The following is a 14,934-nucleotide window of genomic DNA, read 5'->3' on the forward strand; positions in this document are numbered from 1 at the left end:
CAGAACCTGGAAACGGCTCTAGAGCTCAAGAGCTTTAGGGCCAATCATAGTAGGTTAAAAAGTAGTTTCCATGTTACTGTAGCCAATTTCAGAGTCACCTTCCAAATTTATACATACACACTGGAGTTAGAGCTTAGATATCCATCTGTTCAATACATCCACTACCTGTTTTGCAATTCTCCCCTAAAGGTAATCATTAGCTTAGCTGCGGCCAACAGCTCTAGCTGGCTCTGTTGGTTTGTTAGTCCACAACAATTTTCCCACCCTTCAGCTGCCACAGTTTTAACCAAGGAGGCTGACATTTTTAATGGAGGTCAAGTGTTTGTGATGTTGTGTGTGAATACATTAATGGGTGGATGCAGGCATGTTTACTTGTCATCTGATTCTCCACCCTTCTGCTCATCCCAAAGGCCTTAATGAGCCAGTTTACACTTGGTTTTAAATTGCATCTTAGATGATCATATCACAAGTGGTTAGTGCTAAATACAAGTTGAAACAGGGTCCAAGATGCATTGTGATCGGATCACTCAAACCAATGTTGTCAGATGTAATAAATGTGTGCGGGGCAGTTTCACCTTCTAGTGGAAGTGGCGTAGGTAGTAACGGAATCTGAACACATGTAGTAACCCTTGGAGACTTTGACAAGATTGTTTTATACTTTTGAATGCGGATTGAATAGGAAGTGTTGTCTTTCTGATTTTTGTGTGGGCATAGTAATATACAGTAAGATGGTAAAATGGGTATGAATACAAGAAAATGGTAGTAAAAAGCAGTATCGGAGTTTCCCAAAGACCTCCGTTTCAGTCCTGTCCTTTTTTAATAATCTGACATCTCACTGACTTAGATCAGTCTTGGTCTTGGACACGGCTGGGTGTGGCTGGCACTGGCAGTACTCTTTTCGATGCTGTAAAAATGAGTGGTGTGGCTGAACTTGCAACCATTGAACTGTGGTAACATGATGGTTTTTGACAACTGTTTGGCAGTGATTTTTGTGGTGTGATTATAAAAGTTGCTTGAGGAAAAATGCTAAATTGCAAAACAGGTTTGCAGAGGGAACAAAATCTCTGCTCATTACAAACTCCCGATTTATTATACATGCACTGATTATTGACTATTTTGATCTTGAATAGGACTCAGTTTGCACTGATGTTATTCACAACTTTGCCTTATCCCTCATCAAGCTTTACCTTCATGTTGCAACAACTGGCATCTGACCAAAACCAGTCCAGACTGGTGCTCTATGATGGACTGTCAGTAAGTCAGAAACATGAGCTTTGATACGACAGCTGTACATCACTGTCATGGGTTTGAAAAGTTGACCTTGCACAACCAGAATCCACAAACTGCTGCAGAAGAGCCGGGTTGCAGGGAGAAGCCCTTTACTGGCCTTAAAATCAAACTGCATTCATAGAAGGCAGCCTCTCCTCTCTGTGTTTTCAGCTGGCTAGGCAGAGAGACATCATTAGACTACTCTGCTCAGCTGAAAACATCACGAAAGAGATCTCATGATGGACACTAGTGGGACTGAAAGCTCAGACCCAGGGATGTTTGCCCGCAGGACACAAAACAGCAGCACCTCAGGAGCTGGTCCAGCTCGGTGGTCAGAGTTCAAGGACGATGCCCGGCCGAAGTAGCCCCCTCATAACGGCCAGTTTTGTGAGACATCTGCGGGTTAAAATGACTTGACAGCACTTGATGCATTTGCTGCCTGGCACATAAGCGATCTGAAAACGCAGAGCTATTTTTGCTGATGTTAATTTGCTCTGTGTTAAGGCCCCGGTTCACAGCTCGGTCAGCCCTATCTGATACTATATTCCCGTTTGTTTCAGTAAAGGTTCTCCCGTCACATCGCATTTAGGTCGAGATGCCTGTGAACTGTGAATGCACTGCGCACAGGGACCCGGCAACCCTGAGGCTTCTTGGTCCTAGAGTCCGCCGTTTCCAGGGAGAATCTCCCCATGTTAATATTCATATAGGTTTTCTGTATGAAAATGGGTCTGAATAAAGAGTAGAAGCAATGAAGGCCATTTTTAAAAAAATCTTTTAATTTTCTCATTCTTTCTTGTTTGCATGAAGGGAAATTAAAAGCAATCATCTTTGAAATCCCACATGACTAAATAGCCTCAAAAAGCTTTAAATTTTTTAGCAATTAATAAAATATTAACAAACTGTAGCATGCAATGAATAATGTGAATTTGACTAATTTGACGTTTTCTACAGTTTCTTTCAAAGCAAATGTATAAAAGTAAGTTACTTTTTAAATTTTTTAAAAATTGAAAATTTTAAAGATGTCATTTAGTTGAGACATAAAAATAGAACCATAGCACTGTGAATTCTAAAATACTAATACTATTTGTTCACAAATTCCAATTTGTAAAAAAAAACAAAAAAAAAAATGTTTTTAAAGTAAAATTTGTAAAGAAATAAAAACACACACAGTTGTAATTGTTTCAGTGTAAATAACTATATTTGTAATAGGAAAAAGTACCTGATTTGTGCAGTTGTATCCACCCAGCAGCAGCAGACTGAATGTGTGCCGTCTAAGAAAAAGCAGCGGTGACTCCTGTCTTTAAATCCCTCCTCAGTGGGCAAGCTGATCCTTTCATTCTCCTTCTTGTTAACTCTGATTTCATGAATAATTCATCATACAATCAGAACCACAGATGAGCACACTAATTGGTGCCTTTTTTATCATCATCATTATTATTGTTATTATTCCAGTCTCCGGTGTGTACAATTAAACATGAAATTAAATTAATGTGATGGTGAAAAAAATATTTTTCTAATAGCCCTGCATTAACCCTCTTGTTAATTTGAAAACAGATTTAGGGAAATTAATTTTAAATTTGAACGCAGTTTGTGAAGGGAAGAAAAAAAAACCCCAGAAAGCTAATTTAAGTATTAATTTGTGTAATAGCTCAATTTGTTTGCCAGTGGAAATATGCTAATATTTCTTTTCAAACAAGTCGAGTGAGTGAGTGAGAAAGAGAGACAGAGAGAGAGAGAGAGAGAGAGAGAGAGAGAGAGAAAATAGCTTTAACAGAGTTAAAATATGAAAATAAAAATGAATAAATATTAAATCAAATTCAGATTCACATCATGATGTTATATATTCTGCTCTGTTTATGAAAAATGTCAGGCCCATCAGGCCTTTAGCAGGGTTTGCATTGTACTTTTTAAATTTCATGTCCACTGGTTATTTTTTAATTGAATTGGCTTTCCAGTGGTGCATACACAACAGCAGCCCTTACGGCAGCATTAATGTGTGTGTGTGTGTGTGTGTGTGTGTGTGTGCGTGTGCATGTGTGTGTGTGTGTGTGTGTGTGTGCCCCTTTAAAAAAGCCAGAAGGTGAGTGTGTGCCTCACAGCGAAGCGGTTAAACGGAGGTTAACACGTGTTGAGGCGGAAAACAAACATAATTAGGTCGCATTAAGTTCATGACTGAGTAAAATATTTCCTAAATGTATTATTCCCCCTTCTTCTATCATTCTTAGATGTTATTTGGTGTGCAAGATTTGAATCAAGGTCGAGGTTGTTGAAATACAAAATACACTTTCGAGTTACATTTAAAATTGATGTAACAACTACACTTACAAAGCCCACTAGTTTACTACTTTTTCCTTTTGAATGCACGGATAGCTCCACTTTAGTTACATGAATCCCTTTGCATGTTACAGGTATGCTATGAGTTTCTTATTTTTCATTAATGCTGCCTGTTTCTTTTACAGTAAATGAATAAAGGATCCCATACTGCCTCATCTATGTACATGTTTAGAACACATTGGATGAAATGCAATCTCTGAACCCATCAGCTATCATCTAACCACGATTTAGCGTTTAATCAGCCTTTTTCAAATTGATCTACATTCATAGGTAGCACCTGTTTATAGAGATGAGTCAAAATGTTATGTTAAACCTAAAACACCAACAAAAAGTATCAATTCATTTGTTAGTTGAACTGTCAACAACAGTCTTGCTGGTTACCAGAACCCCAGAAATATTGACCATTCAGAGATTGTTATACGTCAAACAGACCGCTTGAGCTTTGTTATATATGACTGCTCTACATTGCTGATATTTATTTGATATTCTGTGCTGCACAGAGGCCATATCTGGACACTTTTTTCCCTCAGGAACAAGTGAATAAGATGCGTTCCGATGTGTTGGAAAAACACTTGTAATAGTCCAGGTGTGTGAGAGGATTGAGGGCCGAGACCTGCAGTGCTCCTAAAATGCGGGCGTCTTCCTCTTCAGTTTGCATCAAAACGCATTCAAATGCACCTGCAGCAATAAAAAAAAAACTCTTACTCTCTCTTCTTCTTTCTCTCGCCATCTGTCAGGCAACCGTGGCAGCAGCAGCCAGTTACCATGGCAACAGAAGCAGATGTTGAGGGGTTTCTCCCGTGTGATGGGATGTGAACTATTGACCTCGGTCTTTAAAAAAAATAGAAATGGCAGTAATGGATATGGATTTATGAGTGTATGGGCTGAAGCTACATTGCCTCTAACGCAGCTTGGCACACCATATGCCACTGCATGCATTTTTTATGATGTGGGCCTACTTACTTGCAGAAGTTGAGCGATTTACTCAGCTCACAGGCTCTAGGGCTTTGCAGCAGTACACATTGTATGTTGAAACTATACAGTATAAACTGTACATTCACCTCTCTGTATATGAATGTTATGACATAGGGGATTGTGAATGTTTTATAAGCAACAGGTTCAAAAACAAATTTAACTCCAGATAGGAATCGATACAAGAATTATATGGTTTTTTTTTAAAACCATGTACCGCAACCCATGTTTACATATGAATAAAATGGCCTTATGTGCTCCATGTGACTCATACACACAGCTAAACCAACTGACGACCTAATTTGACAGACTAGATGCACATATGCATTAATGGCTTCAGGCACAGTGTGAGTCACAGCAATGCTACAGTAACCACAAGGGCCTACTTCTGCATGCTACAACATGCAGGCTGCAGGCTTTGATGCTTTACATACACATGGCAAACTTAAACAACTGTCTCTTTTTGTTTAGCAATTGCATCACTGACCAACATTGTTTTCTGTCTGTAACACTTTGTCCTTGATACCAAGCATGTTTTTTTTAAATATTTTATTTACTTAATCCAGGATGGTCTATTTATGTTGATCTCTTCTTTGAAAGAGCCCTGGTCAAATTGGTAGCATAATTATTTATAATTATGAATTTATTTTATTCATTCCCAGAGGTGGGGTTACCAAACAGACAGCTACTTAAAACGTATACGACAAAGAAATACAACAAGTGCTTCAAATGCATTAAACACTCCTAAACGTATCTTATGAAATCATGAAATAGCTCAACAAAAAAATCAAAAGTAATCTGTGTTTTTCTCACTTTTACTGGGTGTTTCACTGTCCCTGAATGCAACTAATGGAGGGATTTATGTCTCTACTTTGTGCCTATTTAATTGGCAGTATAAAATTCCAACGACCAGAATTAAACTGAGCTAAAGTGAGTTGCTAAAGTGTTAATTTAAAAAGCTGCTATGGTGTGATAAAAGGTAGGATGGGTGTGTAAACAACCTCCCATTAACCTCTCCAGTAGATAGAAGCAGAAAGTACAGGGCAGGCCATGGACCTTTTAAAGCAGCGGTATCACCATTACAGGACTGCTTCTTTAATCACAAGGTCACCTTACTAGTCGTAGAAAAGTAGGTTTTTCCCCTCCTGACAGTGGCCTTGTCCTGGGTACAGATCCAAATTAAAGAAAAGGTGTAATTTGAAATGAGATGGTGTTTATATTGACAAACGTGGTATTGACTCAAAATGTTTTGGTGCCTTCGAATTAAACTATATTTTATGATGTAAAAAGTAGAAAAATAACTTAAATTACTCCTTATCAAATTCCAACACAAACCTTTTATCATGTTTTTGTGAAGTCAGAGAAAGGTCATTGTACAAAAAAATATACACAATATGAATTAATTTGAGTGGTAAACAAAATCATCAGATTACAGCACTTCAACTCATGTATTTGTTCAGGTCAAGGCAAGTCATGCTTTACAGTGATTTGTAGAATAAAAAGTGAGTGATGCCAAGTATATGTTTACAAAGCAATTAGATGATCAAAAGAGTAATAAAAACAACCTATAAACAAATTATAAATAAGTCTAAAGACACATAAAGACTAAGGTCACTGCTCTGATTCAAGTAATGAACTATGTGAAACTCATTATTGGGCTTTTCTTCTACAAGAGAAGCCTCCCAGTCTTTGAGGAAAGAAGAAAACTGATCTCACCTTTGTGGTGACTGCAGAGATCACGGAAGATGATTCACTTTATTCTGGTGTTCTTGCAACATGTATTAATCTTGGACTGTTGCAACAAAGAGGCAAACATGGCTCAGTATTGTGTCAGGATCACACTGAGAAATCCTCTGACCTGCAGGCATCCTTTAGCTCTGAGGACAAAAAAAACTAATCAGATCATGTTCCTTTATTTTCAGCGCTCAGAGTTTCCAGGTTTTTCTAGATAGCAAAGGTGGTGATTCAGGTTATGAATCCTCGTGGGTTGGAATTAAGTTGTTACTCATAACACACAGTGTTGATACAGAGACAGAGAGGTGGTAGGGCAGTGCTGTGGTGAATCTTGTGACTACAGTACATTGATGTTATCTGTGTCTGTATCTTGTGATTGTTGTATCATGCAGTTAGTTTTTAATGTGCTGATGGGTTTGTTGTTTTTGTGTTAGACAAGCGAATGTTTGGTTTAGCCCTCTGAACCCCAACATGCTGTTTCAGGGCATTTTTTGCTCTTTTTGAATTTTACTCACTGTGGCTTTTGTATTTTACTGCAGTATATAAGTCCTGCAGGAACTGATTTTTCCGGGGAAAACCCACGCTGACAACATACAAACTCAGAACAGATAAAAAGTAACTGATAATGATAAGTAGTTAAAGAAATTTTGACGTGTTAAAGTTGAGAACAGAATTTGCTATGATAGAATGAGTGTTTTTTGCTTCTCAATCAGTTACAAATCAATGACGTTTCCCCTTTGACTTCTATTTTGTTGCCTTTTTTATTTTAAGGATGCTAAAAATGCTTACAATCCAGCTCTAAATTCTAATACAACACAGTTTTCTGGTTATTTTGGCTACCTCTAGTATGTAAGTGTTACTCCAGACAACCTGCAGGCCGCAAACATTGCCTTTCGAATAGGTGTACACACACATACACACAACACACTCCTGACCTAAGCAGAAGAAAAATAGTCCTTCCAAGACTGACTTCATTATACTGACAAAATTAATCTTTAATCTGCTCCTCACCTCCATCCAGAGCCGTGACACCCGCTCTCTGATGGCCCATCAAACTTTTATGAGGGTAATCGAGATAAACCTGAAATGGAATAACAGCTCCTTCTATAAAATCCCTGAGAAGAGAGGGATAGGTGAAAGAAAACGTTTTCAAGGTGTTACAAGGTGCCAGACAGCTTTCTGAATTAGCTTTTCCCACCCAAAGTTGCCGCCCGAACGGCCCTTGAATGGTGTGTGGTGAAAGTGTTAATATATTCTGTGGGTGGTGTGTGTGTGTGTGTGTGTGTGTGTGTGTGTGTGTTCCCTAATGTTTGCGGTTAAGTCTATTCTGCATAAACGTGGACATTTTCTACTAAAACATTGAATTGTTCTGTTTTATCAAGAGATTAAGAAAGGAATAGTTGTTGTTCTGCTGCAGTTAACATGAAAGCAGAGTTTGTGTGTGTGTGTGTGTGTGTGTGTGTGTGTGTGTGTGTGTGTGTGTGTATGTGTCTTACAACTTCGTACACTCTGTAATTCCCTGGTAGTCCTTATATAATGAAGTTTAGATAAGGTGAACAGGCCATTCAAGGATCTCTGGATTAGACTCCCTGTGTGTGTGTGCGCGTGTGTGTGTGTGTGTGTGTGTGTGTGTGTGTGTGTGTTTGTGTGTGTGCTTCTGTGGCACACGGGGTGAGACAGCATAAAGATTAGAAAAAACCCATACATGGAAAAAACATCAAGGCATGATGCAAATACAGAAAAATAAACATTGCCCAAGGGTCCACGTTTACACATGCATGCATCTGTACAATGTTTACATCTGCATGCATGAAATAATGAGCACAACGCAGCAAGTACATGGTGTACTGTACAGATGGGACACTGTGTCCACCACCAGAGAGCGCTACTCTTCACTGAACTTTTGACCCCGGCTGCTGGGCATTCAGACGATATCACATCTGTTGTTACGTGATCTAGCTTCGATTAATTAGGCGAATACGATGGTACACACTGACTCTATGACTGTCCAAATGAGGACAGGGCAGATGCTGGACAATTAAAAGGTCAAAAGCAAAACGGAGAGCGTGAAGTGATGCAAATTGACAAACTATGAGAGAGAGAGAGAGAGAGGAGAAAGAGAGAGATGGGAACGTGGGAGGAGAAGAAGGAGAGGAGCTGACAAGTGTGGTCATAGATGCAAGTGTGTTCTGCTCAATGCAGTTGGACACCCAAAGACATGTTGCTCTGACAGTGTGGATTAAAATACACAGAAGCTTTCTGTCTCTCACAGCTGAGCCAAGATCTGTACATCTATCCTGCAGTCTACTGTGTCTGCCATCTTCCCTCTTTTATCGCTTTTTCATTGCTGGATTACTAAACAGACCTTGAGGTCACATGGTTGATTTTGAAATCAAATGGACATCAAAGGAGACATAAAACGCCAACAGATGGATGCAAAACGGCCACAAAAAAAGCCCCAAATTGAACACAAAGAGACCCAAAACCACTACAGCGTAATGCAATACAACCATAAAGAGACCCAAAGCGACCACGTAGCATAAAGCCCTGCAAGGAGACAGAAAAGGACCACAAAGACACATAGAGCAACTACAAAGAGACTCATATGACTACAAGTCATTTTGTGTTTCTTTCAGCCTTGATGTCTTGCCCCTATGCAGGAGGGACGTCTCTGCCCAGGGACAAGTTGTCCTATAATCCTTTCTGCCCCACATTCTGAGGTTACATCTTGGATTCTCTCTATTTCCCTCCTGGTTGTAGCCGTATCCCCTTTTTATCCTCTCTGTGCACTCTCGTTTTTTTTTTCCTGACGTTCTTGAGCCTTCAGGCATCTGCCACCATGAGCTGATCAGAGGACGCTCAGTTACGACCAGAAATGTTCATCATCCTCTTCCTCTTGGATCCTGACCTTCCGCTGAACTCTCCTCACAGCTCAGAGCAGACCACTGAGGGAGAGAAGCAAGATGTCAAAGATGGGGTGAAAACGCAGCAGGTTTAGACTTTTTCGCATCCTTTGCTGGACCGTAGTACTTCTCTGATGTCTTGAACTTCTCTTGCACCTCTTGGTCTTCTTCTGCTTTGAGTAAATACTGACAAAATACAGATTCCCTATAATGTATACATTTTTAACAATGGTCAAGGCTCATGAAGGTGTTCTGACACCAAATGTCAACACGGTGTTAAGCCAGTTTATTAAAGTGAAACTAAAAATATTTGTAGGACATTCCAGATGAAAGGTTCTGCCTTTTGCTCGTAGTAAAAAATACAATATTTTATTCATGCTGCAAGATACACAACATGCTGCTTTCACTGTCAAATGCCCTCCGCAGATATCTCACTGAATAAATAAAATCTATATGAATATTTTTTTCTGTCAGCGGAGAGTAAGCCATCATATCTGGAGGATGTCTCGGCATGTTTCAGTTCAATAGGACATTGAAGAAGAAAAAAAAAGACAGCCCTGTGGAAGCATTGTAACTCATTCAGCCATAAGAGGGAAGCTTAACACATTTAAGATCAAATTCTGTAAACCTGTTGTTGATACAGAGTTAAATGGTGTGTATAGAACTGGTTTAGATACAGTTTGAGTAAAGATTTTGCCACTGAAAAACCTCATGTTTTAAAAATGTTAAAAAGAATAATGCCCCAAGCATTTGTAAAAAAAAAAAAAGCCACATCCCCTGAAAATGAATATGAAAATATGTTTAAAAAAATATTTTGTCATCTGCACATGCAGTCACATCAAATATGTGTTAAAGAGATTAATTTAAAAAGAAAAATCTTCACAAACATGCTGTGGTTTTTATGATTTTGCACATGCTAGCTTGAGTATACATTTCACTCCGCTCATTTAGCTTCTTTACTGTGTGCCATGCCGGATAAGAACACTGTGAGTTTTGACTTGCAACACGCTCCGACAGCTGCTTGCACAGGACTCCAACAGCCAATCACCTTGGCCGCCGCCTGCCTCTCAGCCAATAGGACGGCACGGGCCCTCGGGGGGGTGTGTCTCATTAGCTAGATTCCAGGACCTGGCTCTGGCCCACTGGACGCACTCAGCCGGAAAGGATGCAGTCCAGAGGGGGATTCATCATCTGCAGCATCGTCTCCTCTTCCTCGCTCTCCCCCCTCCCCTCCCTCTTCAGGAATGGAGTGGGAGGCGAGAAAGTAAAATGCACAGAGAAGCACAAAAATGCCTGAATCAAGTATTTTTTCCCTACTTATAGTTATTTAATAACTCGGTTGTCCTCATTTCACACCTGGAAATTCGACGCTGCTTTCAAGATTGGCTAAAGTTTAAGCGTCTGTTCTCACAGACATCTGGCCACCTCTCTACCCCGGCAGGAACATTTTGTACCCTTGCGCTACAACTATTTTGGGTACGGATTCCAGAGGGCCTGTGTGTGACCATGGGTGGTTTATGTAACTGTTCAGAATGAGCTATCTAATTCTGAAAGGCTAACGTTATCTAAATGTACCCCCTGGGAGGTGGCCGAGGTGGAGGTGGGGGCAGATCTGGAGCTCCACATGGTCCATCAGGTTCAATATAAATCCTCGCCCTCAAGGGACCGCCGTTGACCTTTGCAGCCACGATCTCGCAAATACCTACCTACCTGACCGCCACAACGGACGCCGCTTCGGCATTTGCCTGCTTTTCCTGAGCTGAGATGTCTGCAGAAATAGGAATTATTAAAGTTAATATCCCAAATGCATCACAAAATCCTTAAATAGACTCAACCAGACCACATCTGAACCAAAATCCATTTGTTAATAGCTTATTAACATGAATTTGCAGTTCATTTTAGGGCACTTCTTGATGAGTTAAAGAGATAAAAAGAAAAGAATAGTTAAAGAGATAAATAGACAAAGTAAATTGGCAATCTTTAATCCTTATTTACATATTCTGGCAGCCCAAATGCCCAAACTTACGATTTAGTAAATAACCATTAATAAGAATACGATTTTTATTATGTATATGTTATATTGAGCCGTATTGGAAGTTGGTAACACAAAGGAATTTACATAGTTTAAGGCAAACTTGACAGAGAAGTTTGTCTTTTAAGAAGAAAAAGAATTTCAAATTAAATCAACACAGTGACAAAAATGAACAGTTTCATTTAAAGTGAGATGCTTTGATTGAAACCTCCTCAAAATGACATCTCAGATGAAAGAAATCAGATTTTGTCTTGCAGTGACTCGTCCCGAAGCGAAGTAAACAAAAATAATTACGTATTTGATGACAAAATAATTTTAGTTTTTCAAAATACTGATTCCTAGGTGTTCTTTTCTTCACGATAGTTATGTATTTTTCTTAGTAATGAGACCCATAGTTTTTTCTAACTAACATCCAAACGCACAATCAGAACATGATTTATCATAATCTAGCACCAGACTGCCATGCTAATTACGGTGAGTCAGAAATAAACCTGGAGTATTAAAGCCACTTGAATATTAATGGAGGTGTTAAAGCGGAATCACATTTATTTCCCTCCTGGGTCAAGTACTGAAAAGAAAAAACATTGTTGGAAGCACCATTATTCAAATGAGAGTGCACAGACCTTAATAGAAATCAGTCCAACCATTAACTTCTGTTTTAACACAGCCCAGTAATTTTGTTTCCAACATTTGTAGACATGATTGACTGTGCCGTTCCTGTCTATTGTAGAGCATGTAAATGTGGCCCCATCCATATTTCCCAAAAAGCCTCATTCAGGACCTTAAAAGGCTCCAAATGAAGATAAATTAGGGTTACCATGTTGCCTTAATCTGAACTAATGCCAGCTAAAACCGAAATGAGTGCCCAAGAGTGGTTTCATCATTCCCTGTTTGCTGGTATGGAGCAAGGATTTTCCTTTGAACTCACAGATATAGTGGTGAATTCTGTTTCCTCAATGGCCTTGAATGAAAAGAAAAAGCGTGATGTGCTGTTGGGATCAAAGTTCACTTTAAAAAAAAACACATTTTATATGCTTATACAAAAGAAATTTTCATGCATAAAACTCTCTCTTTACCTTTCTGTAAACAAACTTTAAGACCATCGGTTCAGCAAAGGTTAAATAATGTGTTCTTTATAAAAGAGACATGGCAACGCAATGTCTTTTAACTCTTAATGTTAAGATCCTTAAAACCTCCACATACTCACACATTATCTAAAAAATATAATTTATCCTGGTTGACTAATGCATTATTTTAAAGCAGTAGTTTGACACTTATTCCCTTTCCGGCGAAGAGTTATATGCCAACATGGATACTTGTTGAAACTGCCTTATTTGTACCCAAAGCTCGATTTGTGCAAAGACGGTTGAGGTTAGGCATTGACCATGAATAGTTGGGGTCCAGCTAGCCCTTTGGTTAGGGGATAGGACCTGACCCAATTGTTTTTCCGGTATGGATCGGGTAGTAACAAGGCTATTATGTTTGTGCGTTTACTAAATAAGAAGCTACAGCAAGCATTCAGTTAGCATAGAATAGTTTTTATGCAGAACGAGATATAATGTGTTAATTATTGTGCATCAGAGTTGCTGGTAGGTTTATTTTGTTACTTTGTAAAGTCAGGCACGTCTGTCTTTATGCTAAGCTAAGCTAACCAGCTGCATGACTACATTTTCAACACATAAAATATGAGAGTCATACCAATAGGTGTATTTCTTAATGTAGCGCTATTTCTACTCACAATCGTTAAGTTGTTAAATTATTTTTGATACATCTTTGCTTGATAAACCCACTTTTATAGACTTGCTTTTATGTAATGTTTTACATCTTATTCTTTCTTTTTTTCATTCTATTCTCAATATAGTCATCCTTTTGTATTTTAATTCTGTTCTATTACTAATTACTTTTCCTTTTTATCTGAGCTTGTCTTGTTATTGACCCTGTGCTGTCTTTTATCGTGTGTGTTTCTTAATGTAAGAACTGTTTTCTTACACCTTATCTCTGCTCTGTTGGTTGTTTATTCTGTACAAAAACCAGGGAGTAAAAACAACAAATTATGGTTTTAGGGAGGGTTATCACCTGCCTTAATCTTAACCATAACAAAACAGTATCATTGAACCCGACCCCACCTCTAGTTACCTCAACCCAAACCAGTTATTTCGGCTACAACTTCCCATGGCCTAACCCAAACCACTGAGAAAGGCGCCACAGGAAACACCATTCTCATAGGATGGAAATGCACCTCGACAGGGAAATGGACTTCAACACAACACCCTCACCATCAAGCTCCGATGATGTCATTCTGCATAATAATTAGCTATGTGCTTCGGTTTTTGGGGGGGTTAGAGGTGTCTGTGTTTATTTTCCAAGCAATGGGCTTTGGTTTTTGGGATAACGTCCTGACCAACAAATGGGCTCTCGGTCCAATGGGAACATTTTTTGGACTGTTGGGGTTTTGGAGTGATGGTGCATCGAACAATGAACCCCAGCCTGTAACTTATATTCACTGTACAGACATCAGGGTATAAACTAGATAAACTTTTTTCCCAAAATGGCAATCTATTTGTGTAAACTATTTTCTTCTACATTTAGCACATGAGATATTTTATATTTTTGATAGCATTGTACTCTCCTCTGCAATTGAGAGAGAAGCTTTCTTTGCTCCCTATTGTACATCTGCACTAGGTGTCTATCTATTTGCGTTTGGCTGTGCAACATGCATCTTTTCAAAAGTTTTTGTCTCGTAACATTGCCGGGATAAAACTTCAAACACCCTTAAACATTTTTAAACTAAACCACCAATAACCATGTCTTGTAATTTTGCAGAAAGCCATCATGCACTCTGTAATCAATCCAAGCTTATAATCAATAAATGAAGGATTGTGATACTATAAATGAGCCATGTGATGGTAAATCTAAGGATTTAGAAATGAAGAAGCTTATGACATATTATGGCTTGAGTTTGTGTTGGATACCTGATATATTTAAAACATTATGCCGAAATGTATGAAAATTATGTCTGCATCAACTGCAATTTGACAACTTTTTTTTCTCCCCCCTTTAATTTCTACCCAGACGCTTTGAAAACAGTCACACCCTGCAGGGATGATCAAAGAAGCAGGGGATCCATCTTGACACAACACCCTCTCATCTCGCCTCTAAAGGCAGCTCACATTGAATGGACAGATTAAAAAACATTGCTGCCATGTTAGATACAGACCAGCACTCACACTCCATAATTATTAGCCTGATGATTGCACACGAGTGTTTTTGGCTGTTGCATCTGGCTCCGCCGATGATGGAAGTTGTTGTATGTATCCACCCGCATTTTCCTGGCTGTCAAAAATTGCATTCTGAGAAAGCCGTACTCCTCTCATCAAGAGTCATAATTTACTTGTCAAAGCAGGAGTCCTCTCAGCGTGCAGGAGGCTCCCTGGGGTTATAATTGCGAGACGGTTTGGTTCTCCTGAAATGCCTGCAGTCAAGATGGAGCACAGGCCTGCTAGTCAGGCTTTGTGTACTCTTTCCTTTTAAAAGTAGCCATTTACACAGAAAATTGTAAAACATGGTTAAAAGAAAAATATTTGACTAGCTTCACTATACTTTCACCATCAACTCCTTGTCATCAGTGACTTTCAACACTGATTACTTTGGTGCTCAGAGCCTCGCCTCTACGCTGACACAAGGTCGCCA

This window comes from Centropristis striata, chromosome 17, assembly GCF_030273125.1.
Source record: "Centropristis striata isolate RG_2023a ecotype Rhode Island chromosome 17, C.striata_1.0, whole genome shotgun sequence".
NCBI lineage: Eukaryota > Metazoa > Chordata > Actinopteri > Perciformes > Serranidae > Centropristis > Centropristis striata.